Genomic DNA, 12,352 nt, shown 5'->3' with positions numbered 1-12,352 from the left:
TTGGTCCACATACATCGGGATGTATGATTTCCAATAAGTCGGTAGCTCTCTCCATAATACCAGAGAATGGAGTCTTTGTCATTTTTCCCATTAGACATGCTTCGCATCTATCAAGTGACTCAAAGTCAAGTGATTCAAGTAATCCATCAGTATGGAGTTTCTTCATGCGTTTCACTCCAATATGACCAAGACGACAGTGCCACATATAAGTAGAATTATCATTTAGTTTAATTCGCTTAGCATCAATGTTATGTATATGTGTATCACTACTATCGAGATCTAACAAATAAGCCATTCTTTTGTGGTGCTCGACCATAAAAGATATTATTCATAAAAATAGAACAACCATTATTCTCAGACTTGAATGAATAACCGTCTTGCATTAAACAAGATCCAGATATAATGTTCATGCTCAACGCAGGTACATAATAACAATTATTTAGGCTTAAAACTAATCCCGAAGGCAGATGTAGAGGAAGTGTCCCGACTGCGATCACATTGACCTTGGATCCGTTTCCAACGCGCATCGTCACTTCATCTTTCAGCAGTTGTCGTTTATTCTTTAGTTCTGTTTCGAGTTACAAATATGAGCAACCGAACCAAGATCAAATACCCAGGTACTAGAACGAGAACTAGTGAGATAAACATCTATAACATGTATATCAGATATACCTTCTTTCTTCTTCTTGACAAGGCCGCTCTTTAGATCAGCCGGATACTTGGAGCAATTACGCTTCCAGTGTCCCTTCTCCGTGCAGTAATAGCACTCAGCATCAGGCTTAGGGCCGTTCTTAGGTTTCATAGGAGGCGTGGCAGCTTTCTTGCCACCCTTCTTGAATTTTCCCTTAGACTTGCCCTGTTTCTTGAAACTGGTGGTCTTGTTGACCATCAACACTTGGTGCTCTTTCTTGATCTCAATCTCAGCAGCTTTTAGCATGCCAAAGAGTTCAGGTAACTCCTTGTTCATGTTCTGCATATTGTAGTTCATCACAAAGTTCTTGTAACTTGGTGGCAGTGATTGAAGGACACGATTAATCCCGATCTGTTAGGAATCACTATTCCCAAGTCACCGAGTTTCTTCGCATGCCCGGTCATGGCGAGCATGTGCTCACTAACGGAGCTGCCTTCTTCCATCATACAGCCGAAGAAATGTTTCGATGCTTCATAGCATTCCACTGCCGCATGAGTCTCGAATATAGCTTTCAGCTCATTCATCAACTCATGAGGATCATGGTGCTCAAAACGTTTTTGAAGATCGGATTCCAGACTGCACAGATGGCACACCGAACTTGAGAGTACCGAGTTTTCCGAGTTGCGTAAACAGCTTTTACTTCATCGGATTCATCTTCTGCAGGAGGATCACCTAGCGGTGCATCAAGCACAAATTGCAGATTTCCGCCGAGAGGAAGATCCTCACATGACGGAACCGATCGGTGAAGTTGCTACCGTTGCTCTTAAGTTTCTCTTTCTCTAGGAACTGATTAAAATTGATTGAGGACGCCATCTCTACAACATATATTTGCAATAGTTTAGACTAAGTTTATGACAAATTGAGTTCAAATTTTAATTCAACATAATTAAAACCCTAGGTGAACTCCCACTCAAAACAATATCCCTCGCATTGTCTTAGTGATCACACGAACCAAATCCACCGCACCTAAACCCGATCATCACGAGAAAAGGTGTGATTTCAATGGCGAACACTCATAGTGTTCATCATATCAACCATATGATTCATGCTCTACCTTTCGGTATCACGTGTTCCGAGACCATGTCTGTACATGCTAGGCTCGTCAAGGCCACCTTAGTATCCGCATGTGCAAAGCATCTTGCACCCGTTGTATGTACTTATCGAATCTATCACACCCGATCATCACGAGATGCTTCAAACGATAAGACTTAATAACGGTGCTACTAAGGATGAACACTTTATTATCTTGAGATTTTAGTGAGGGATCATCTTATAATGCTACCGTCGCGATCTAAGCAAAATAAGATGCATAAAAAGGATTAACATCACATGCGGTTCATATGTGATATGATATGGCCCTTTTGTTCTTGTGCCTTTGATCTTCATCTCCAAAGCACGGATATGATCTCCATCATCTTCGGGCATGATCTCCATCATCGTCGAGCGTAGCACCAAGGTCAATGGCACCGTCTTCATGTTTGTCCTCCATGTAGCAACTATTACAACTACTTTGAAATACTACTCAACATGAAATTTAAAGACAACCATAAGGCTCTGCCGGTTGCCACAATACAATAATGATCATCTCATACATATTCATCATCATATCATGGCCATATCACATCACCAAACCCTGCAAAAACAAGTTAGACGTCTCTAATTTGGTTTGCATATTTTACGTGGTTTAGGGTTTTCGAGAGAGATCTAATCTACCTACGAACATGAACCACAACGTTGATACTAATGTTTTCAATAGAAGAGTAAATTGAATCTTTACTATAGTAGGAGAGACAGACACCCGCAAAGCCTCTTATGCAATACAAGTTGCATGTCGAACGAGGAACAAGTCTCATGAACGCGGTCATGTAAAGTTAGTCCGAGCCGCTTCATCCCACTATGCCATAAAGATGCAAAGTACTCAAACTAAAGATAACAAGAGCATCAACGCCCACAAACCATTGTGTTCTACTCGTGCAACCATCTATGCATAGACACGGCTCTGATACCACTGTAGGATAACGTTGCATAGAAAACAAAAATTTTCCTACCGCGAACACGCAATCCAAGCCAAGATGCAATCTAGAAGACGGTAGCAACGAGGGGGTATCGAGTCTCACCCTTGAAGAGATTCCAAAGCCTACAAGATGAGGCTCTTGTTGCTGCGGTAGACGATCACTTGCCGCTTGCAAAAGCGCGTAGAAGATCTTGATCACGATCGGTTCCGGCGCCACGAACGGGCAGCACCTCCGTACTCGGTCACACGTTCGGTTGTTGATGAAGACGACGTCCACCTCCCCGTTCCAGCGGGCAGCGGAAGTAGTAGCTCCTCTTGAATCCGACAGCACGACGGCGTGGTGTCGGTGGCGGTGTAGAAGTCCGGCGGAGCTTCGCTAAGCAAACCGGACAATATGAAGTGGAGGAGCAAAGCTAGGGTTTGGGAGGGGGTGGCCGGCCACTCAAGGGGGGCGGCCAAGCTATGGTCTTGGGGTTTTGCCGGCCCCCTCCCTTGGCCCCTCATTATATAGGTGGATCCCAAGTGTTGGTGTCCAAGTCTTCGAATAAGACCCGAAACCAAAACCTTCCATAGGAGGGGGCAAACCTAGCCCAACTAGGACTCCCACCCAAAGGTGGGATTCCCACCTCCCATGTGGGGGGGTGGCCGGCCCCCTATGGTGGAGTCCACTTGGGACTCCACCCCCACTAGGGCTGGCCGGCCATGGAGGTGGAGTCCCTTGTGGACTCCACCTTCCTTGGTGGTTTCTTCCGGACTTTTCTAGAACCTTCTAGAACCTTCCATAGAACCTTCCGCGACATTTTATTTCACATAAAATGACATCCTATATATGAATCTTATTCTCCGGACCATTCCGGAACTCCTCGTGATGTCCGGGATCTCATCCGGGACTCCGAACAAATATTCGAACTTCATTCCATAATTCAAGAACTACCATTTCAACATCCAACTTTAAGTGTGTCACCCTACGGTTCGAGAACTATGCGGACATGGTTGAGTACTCACTCCGACCAATAACCAATAGCGGGATCTGGAGATCCATAATGGCTCCCACATATTCAACGATGACTTTAGTGATCGAATGAACCATACACATATATTACCAATTCCCTTTGTCTCGCGATATTTTACTTGTCCGAGGTTTGATCTTCGGTATCACTCTATACCTTGTTCAACCTCGTCTCCTGACAAGTACTCTTTACTCGTACCGTGGTATGTGGTCTCTTATGAACTCATTCATATGCTTGCAAGACATTAGACGACATTCCACCGAGAGGGCCCAGAGTATATCTATCCGTCATCGGGATGGACAAATCCCACTGTTGATCCATATGCCTCAACTCATACTTTCCGGATACTTAATCCCACCTTTATAGCCACCCATTTACGCAGTGGTGTTTGGTGTAATCAAAGTACCTTTCCGGTATAAGTGATTTACATGATCTCATGGTCATAAGGACTAGGTAACTATGTATCGAAAGCTTATAGCAAATAACTTAATGACGAGATCTTATGCTACGCTTAATTGGGTGTGTCCATTACATCATTCACACAATGACATAACCTTGTTATTAATAACATCCAATGTTCATGATTATGAAACTAATCATCCATTAATCAACAAGCTAGTTTAAGAGGCATACTAGGGACTTCTTGTTTGTCTACATATCACACATGTACTAATGTTTCGGTTAATACAATTCTAGCATGATATATAAACATTTATCATAAACATAAAGATATAAATAATAACCACTTTATTATTGCCTCTAGGGCATATCTCCTTCAAATGCTACATAAGCGTTCTCCAGCATTCATTTTTCTTTCTCTTGCTGACGAAACTAGAACCAACACGTGCCTTCACTGGCTCATGCCATTCCTGGACGGTGATCGGGACGCTGTCTCTAACAACGACTCCACATTGGTTGATGAACTTGGTGTACGCCTCTTCGGGCTCCAGCGGCTTGCCGGTTGGACTGATAACATCAATGGTATATATTACTCCTTGTTTCAGCGTCTTGGTTTTGCCACGCTTTGTCTTCACCGATTTTTCAACGATCCGCTGGCAGAGGGCTAAAATAAGAAAGAGAGTCAAGTTAATACACATATTTATTGAAATCGGTAAATTTGTATCACCAGAGGCTCAATGTATATATATACCTCGCCGGAGGTGGTGATTGCTAATTGCTTATCAACATCGCCGGAGGTGTTTGTCGACGGTTGACCTCCATCAACAGTGCCCGTTCCTTCGTCATCACCTCGCTGACGACCTTCATCTTCACCGCCAAGGTTCAGATAAGAAGAGATATCCTCTTCTTCATCTTCTTCGGCCGGCACATAAAGAATGTCGCCGTTTATAACGCCGAAAAGATGTGCCTCAGCTTCCGGATTATAGTTATCCCTAATCGGGTCGGCTCTATCGTCCGCCATATGTGTCACTCCTGAAAACATGTAGTAAAAACTAATTAATCCCGGTAAAGAAGGGGGTGGTGGCGGTGGTGAAAGGGCGGTGGCGGTGGCAGTGGCGAAAGAGGGGTGGTGGCGGTGGCGAAAGAGGGGCGGTGGCGGTGGTGAAAGGGCGGTGGCGGTGGCAGTGGCGAAAGGGCGGTGGCCCTCGCCACCCCTACGCGCGAGGTCGGTGTGCATGTTTCTCTCTCTCTCGCCAAAAAAAAAAAAAAAAATTAACCCCGCGCGTATACGGAAGGGCGGCGAGGGGGGCGGCGCCTCGCTGCCCCCGCCCCCTCCGTATACGCGCGCGGGGGGTACCGGTTATACAAATCTGAAGTTATAGTTATATTCAAATTTGAAGTTATAGTTATATACAAATTTTAGTTATATACAAATTTGAAGTTACAAATTTTAGTTATATACAAATTTTAGTTATATACAAATTTGAAGTACTTTTTTGTTAAGTACTTTTTTTGTTAAGTACTTTTTTTTGTTATGTACTTAGTTACAAATTAAAAAAAGGGATTTCTATTTCCGTGCCCCTGGCTCCTTAGTTGTGCTCAGTTTTCCCCAGCCCCTTAGTTTTTTCTCAGTTTTCCCCAAGACCTTGTCTGAAACCCGCAGAAGGAGCTCGGACGGAGGATTCCCGTTTAGTTGACGTTGGCTAGTGCTGGCAAATAGGGCCGATGTTGGTGCCCCGCAGTGGACACGTCTTCACTTATCCAGATCATCGTGTGACCCACAACTTGTCCACGTTAGTGCGCCGAACCCATAGCTTACCCATGTGACCGTTGCAAAATGGGAGCCCGAGCCAGCCCCGTGCCCGTGCCCGTGCCATTGCTTCCCCTTTCTTTCCCCGCGCCCCATTGTTCTTCTTCTCCGCCAGCGGTAGCCCTTCTCCGGCAGGCGGGTGATGTCTAGTTTCTCTTCGACCTCCCGTTCTTCATGGCCGCAGTATGGACCCGTGCCTTTGACAAGATGCCCTAACTGCCCACGCCAGGAGCCTCTGAAGCGGTCGATCTGTAAGACGGACGAGAACGGCAACCGTGGACGTGAGTTCCTTGCATGCGAGAGCTTGCCATATAGAGAGGGGATAAGGTTAGATCTCGCTCCAATTTCTCTGTTTTCTCTTGATTTTCTTGCTATTCCCTCGAATTTGGGATTTAGGGTTCCCGTTGTTGTTTTCAGATCCTGAAGAAATGCAGGCATTTCGAGTGGATCGATGTGTACGTTCAGAGGCTTCAATTGCAGGAATCAATTGGCGCTATTGGGGAGCTTAATTTGGGAGGGGGGACTTTCTGTAGAGAATGCGACAGAGAGAGGAGCCGTTCCGATTATGCCTAATGCTCCCAATGCAGGACTGGTGGAAGTGAAGGGAGAACTGAAGAAAATGAACAAGCAGTTAAGGCAGCTAATCTTGTTCAAGAAGTAAGCTAATCTGATGGCTGGTTGTTTTTTCTGTTGTATAATTGCGATCGGATTCTTATCATTGCTCACCAGGCGCTAGAAGTTGTTACAAGGGATACCTTGTTACAAATTCATTATTCAATTACATGTACTTGTAGTTGTTTTCATAGTTAGTGTGTGCATTCACCGAAATTACCAACTATATTGGAATGCTCCCAATAATTGTTAGAGGGGTGACAAATAATCTAGGGCTCCCAATAATCTATTCACCAAAATCCGCAAATATGTATGCCTCATGTTTATACCAAAATTATACCACTTTTGGGCCGTTTCAAATTACCAAAACTATATGCCAAAACTATATCCCCTAAAAGAAAAGGAAAGCGAAAGATAGTTGATAATTGTTAGAGGGGTGACAATAATGCATTCACCGAAATCCGCAAATATGTATGCCTCATGTTTATACCGAAATTATACCACTTTTGGGCCGTTTCAAATTACCAAAACTATATGCCAAAACTATATCCCCTAAAAGAAAAAGGAAAGCGAAAGATAGTTGATAATTGTTAGAGGGGTGACAATAATGCATTCACCGAAATCCGCAAATATGTATGCCTCATGTTTATACCGAAATTATACCACTTTTGGGCCGTTTCAAATTACCGAAACTATATGCCAAAACTATATCCCCTAAAAGAAAAAGGAAAGCGAAAGATAGTTGATAACTGTTAGAGGGGTGACAATAATGCATTCACCGAAATCCGCAAATATGTATGCCTCATGTTTATACCAAAATTATACCACTTTTGGGCCATTTCAAATTACCGAAACTATATGCCAAAACTATATCCCCTAAAAGAAAAAGGAAAGCGAAAGATAGTTGATAATTGTTAGAGGGGTGACAATAATGCATCCACCGACAGAGAGAGAGAGGGTGGCCACGAAGAGAGAGAGAGGGGTGGCCACGAAGAGACGGGGAGGGGTATACTGCCCGTTAGATCAGTTGATCAACGGTTCGTGGAGTCGATCCGTGTGACAACGGCTCAACCAACCAGGATAAGTTTGGGCTTCTGAGAGCATTTGTGACAGAACTTGAGGGAAAAACTGAGTAGTACTAACAATCCAAGGGAACATAAATAGTAAATAGACTAAGGGATTCAAACAAAAAGAATTACAAAATGAAAAATGCATGTTTTGTACAATATAATTCATATTGGGCTACATCAAATTATTTGCAATTCAAATATACATGAATGTGACAATTATGGCATCATTTAGACAGACTATGTTTTTGGGGAAGATGTTTTGCAAAGGGGTTTGAGTGGAAAACCATGCATCTTCATAGCTACACTAGTGATTCTGAGAAGTGGAAATTTGTGGTAAAACTTGATTTATATATGTTTGTTAAGGTTTTCTTGGTGGCAGGTTGCGTAGGAAGACTCCATGAGTAGGTGCCACTATGTTTTTATTTTTTTGAATTTTTTACGCATGAAATACCTCAATTAGATATGTTAATCTCATTTGTTGACTCTCTGTTGACCAACTACTTGAGGGTAAAAGTGAGTATATTGCACTTGCCATTCTAAGTACTCGAGGGGAAAACTGAGTACATATAAAATTTCTGTATAAGGCCCGAGGTTATAACTGAGTACACCAAACGTCCCAGGGTTAGACTCGTGTCGCGGTGCACGCTGCAGCCGTGCATAGCGGACGCGTGTTGCGGTACACGCCACCTTCGTCTTTATAGAGCCCCTCTTTCTCTCCCTCGACGCACGTTCTCACTGCAACCGCCTCTCCTGTCCCATCATCTTCTCCACAACCGAAGAAAAAACCCCGAAGAAAACCGCCGGCGATGGACAAGAATGAGATGCCCATTGCCGGTGCATCGGCCGCTGCCCCCGTCCAGGCCCTTGTCGCTGCTTCCAACGTAGCCGCCGGCACATCGGCCGCCGCCACCGTCCAGGCCCCGTCCAGGTCCCCGTTGCTTGGGACCCGTACAAACCAGTGCCGTACGTCGCACCGGAGAATCCTACGGCAGCAGCATCGTCGACGACGAGCCGGAGGTAACCCTTTGCTCCCTTGTTCTTATCCCATTTCAATCCTTTTGTGTTAGATCTAGCGTTATTAGGGTTCGTCTGTTCTTAGTTCAATCCATTTGTGTTAGATCTAGCGTTATTAGGGTGTGTCTGTTCCTAGTCCAATCCTTTTGTGTTAGATCTTGCGTTATTAGTGCTTGTGATTTTCTTTTTTTTAAGATTTGTGCCGATGATGATGAATATTTGGGCACAAATTGATTCAGGGTTTGGTCAGTAAACAATTGGTGTGTACAAATTTGTTGTGCATGATCTTTTGTTTACTCACTCAAATCCTGGATATAAGTGTGTCCAATGTAACTGAGGCTACCTCTTTTTTTTCGAGCCCATATTATCATGCATGATCTTTGTTCACTCTTTGTTCCATCATCGTTGCAATTGACTCCGTGTTTTTTGCACAATCTTTGGTGCTACGTGATAGGTGCACGATGTAAAATGTAGCTTATGTTGTAGGGTTCTATCGGTACTACTGTTGGATCTGTCGTGAATATATCTATGCTATGTTGGCTGCTCTATGCAAGCTTATCCTATATTTTCTCTGGATTTGTGCCCTAGATTTCCTACCTGATTGGGTAAAAACGAAGGCATAAAGAAATGAATGGCATTAAAAAATAGAAGGAGAAGCTGCTCTAGATTTGCTACCAATTTGGGCTATCAAATAGGAATGAGATCGAGCGAGAGAGAGGAAAAATGTACATTGAAAACTGCTAATCTGGGCGAAAGAGACAGAAACCACTCGTGCCCACGTCCCGGACCCACACGGCTCCACACGCTTCGGCCACACAAACATGGTCTCGTCCTATCCCACGCGGTTCCTTCCTACCAGCCCCACACGACGCGACCCCAGAAACAACACGACCCCACTCGTCAGCACGGAACGGTCAACTTAACGGATTCCTGCTGTCGGAGCTGCTTCTGCGGGTTTCAAACAAGGACTTGGGGAAAACTGAGGAAAAACTAAGGAGCTGGGGAAAACTGAGCACAACTAAGGAACCGAGGGCACGAAAATAGAAATCCCAACATTAAAAATAATTAAAAATAGGGATTTCTATTTTCGTGCCCCTGGTTCGTTAGTTGTGCTCAGTTTTCCCCAGCCTCTTAACTTTTCCTCAGTTTTCTCCTCCCTCCCTCGTAGACGCTCAGACGGGAGGGTTGCCGCCAGGTCAGAGGCCTTACCGTTACCGTTAATCTGACGGGTGGGGCTGCACAGAGGGTAGTTCCTCTCTGACCATCTCGTGCTGACAGGTAGCCATCCATCTGTCGCTGACGCGTGGGCCGTTTTATTTCCTGATTGTATACGCGGTGCTACCAATGACAAATGGGGCCGCTCTATAGGGTTGCCGCAGCCAATAACCAGTGGGGTCTTTTCAGGAAAAGACATATATAACCGCTCTGTGGGGCTGCCGCAGCCAATTACCAGTGGGGTCGTCTATTTTTCAGGAAAAGACATATATTGCCGCTCTGTGGGGCTGCCGCAGCCAATGACCAGTGGGGTCTTCTATTTATTTAGAGAAAATCATATATTCCCGCTCTGTGGGGCCTCCGCAGCCAATGACCGCTGGGGTCGTCTATTTATTTAGAGAATATCATATAGAGCTGCTCTGTGGGGCCGCCTCAGCCAATGGCAGGTGACTATTTTCGCAGCTTAATCTAAAGTGAATCTTATGCTAAACATGGTGCTTCCCGACGGTGACCTAGCAGTGGCGGCGAGCATAGCCGTTCTGACCATGCCGATATCGGCATCGTTTGGAGGCTGTGGTGCTCGAATCATGGTAGAAATTGCGATATAATTTTTTAAATGCATAATATATAGGAAAATAGCTAGATCTCTAAATCGATGCATATGAAGCTACATATATATTCTTGGTCATAATCCCCTTATCTAAAGGGTATGGATGCATGGCTTCACGTCGTCGTCGCTTTCATCGTCAGTATCTTCGTCGTCCGAGTAGTAGTACTTCCTGCACATTGTTCTGTCGAACACCTTCACTGTGAGCACATCATCGCCTTCATATTTGAAGTGTACGAAGCAGCCGAAATCCACACCGTGCGCGATGGCGAAATTCTCCCAGCCCTTGTCGAGGTACATCCGGCCTTGACTGTCAAATAGGACCTCCACGGTCCAGAGACGAGGACCACAGTCAGCTGCTCGCAGATACACCTTAGCTGGCTCCTGGCCATCAAGATAGTCCGCAAACTTTTTTGGGAGTGCCTGCAAAGAGATCGAGCGCCGATCGTTTGAAATTAAAGGTTTTTTAGAACATGCCCATAATTAATCACATGCATCATATATGTGGGAACGCTTACGTACCTTCTTGACCAAAGGATCTTCATAGACGACGATGAAGAACTCCTCTATGATCAATGGCAGTGTTGACGGTGGTGGTGGCAATGATGATGATCCACTGATACGCGTACAGCACGCGACCGTTGGGAACCCCAAGAGGAAGGTGTGATGCGTACAGCGGCAAGTTTTCCCTCAGTATGAAACCAAGGTTTAATCGAACCAGTAGGAGCCAAGAAGCACGTTGAAGGTTGATGGCGGCGAGATGTAGTGGGACGCAACACCAGGGATTCCGGCGCCAACGTGGAACCTGCACAACACAAACCAAGTACTTTGCCCCAACGAAACAGTGAGGTTGTCAATCTCACCGGCTTGCTGTAACAAAGGATTAGATGTATAGTGTGGATGATGATTGTTTGCAGAGAACAGTAGAACAATTGCAGTAGATTGTATTCCAGTATAAAGAATGGACCGGGGTCCACAGTTCACTAGAGGTGTCTCTCCCATAAGATAAATAGCATGTTGGGTGAACAAATTACAGTTGGGCAATTGACAAATAGAGAGGGCATGACCATGCACATACATATTATGATGAGTATAGTGAGATTTAATTGGGCATTACGACAAAGTACATAGACCGCTATCCAGCATGCATCTATGCCTAAAAAGTCCACCTTCAGGTTATCATCCGAACCCCTTCCAGTATTAAGTTACTAACAACAGACAATTGCATTAAGTATTGCGCGTAATGTAATCAATAACTATATCCTCGGACATAGCATCAATGTTTTATCCCTAGTGGCAACAGCACATCCATAACCTTAGGGGTTTCTGTCACTCCCCCAGATTCACGGAGACATGAACCCACTATCGAGCATAAATACTCCCTCTTGGAGTTACAAGCATCAACTTGGCCAGAGCATCTACTAGTAACGGAGAGCATGCAAGATCATAAACAACACATAGATATAAATTGATAATCAACATAACATGGTATTCTCTATTCATCGGATCCCAACAAACACAACATATAGTATTACAGATAGATGATCTTGATCATGTTCGGCAGCTCACAAGACCCGACAATTAAGCACAATGAGCAGAAGACAACCATCTAGCTACTGCTATGGACCCATAGTCCAGGGGTGAACTACTCACTCATCACTCCGGAGGCGACCATGGCGGCGTAGAGTCCTCCGGGAGATGAATCCCCTCTCCGGCAGGGTGCCGGAGGCGATCTCCTGAATCCCCCGAGATGGGATTGGCGGCGGCGGCGTCTCTGGAAGGTTTTCCGTATCGTGGCTCTCGGTACTGGGGGTTTCGCGACGAAGGCTATTTGTAGGCGGAAGGGCAGGTCAAGGGGCGTCGCGAGGGGCCCAGGAGACAGGCCGGCGCGGCCAGGGCTTGGGCCGCGC

This window comes from Lolium perenne, chromosome 1 (genome assembly GCF_019359855.2).
Source record: "Lolium perenne isolate Kyuss_39 chromosome 1, Kyuss_2.0, whole genome shotgun sequence".
Taxonomy (NCBI): Eukaryota; Viridiplantae; Streptophyta; class Magnoliopsida; order Poales; family Poaceae; genus Lolium; species Lolium perenne.
Note: the sequence above shows the minus strand (reverse complement) of the source record.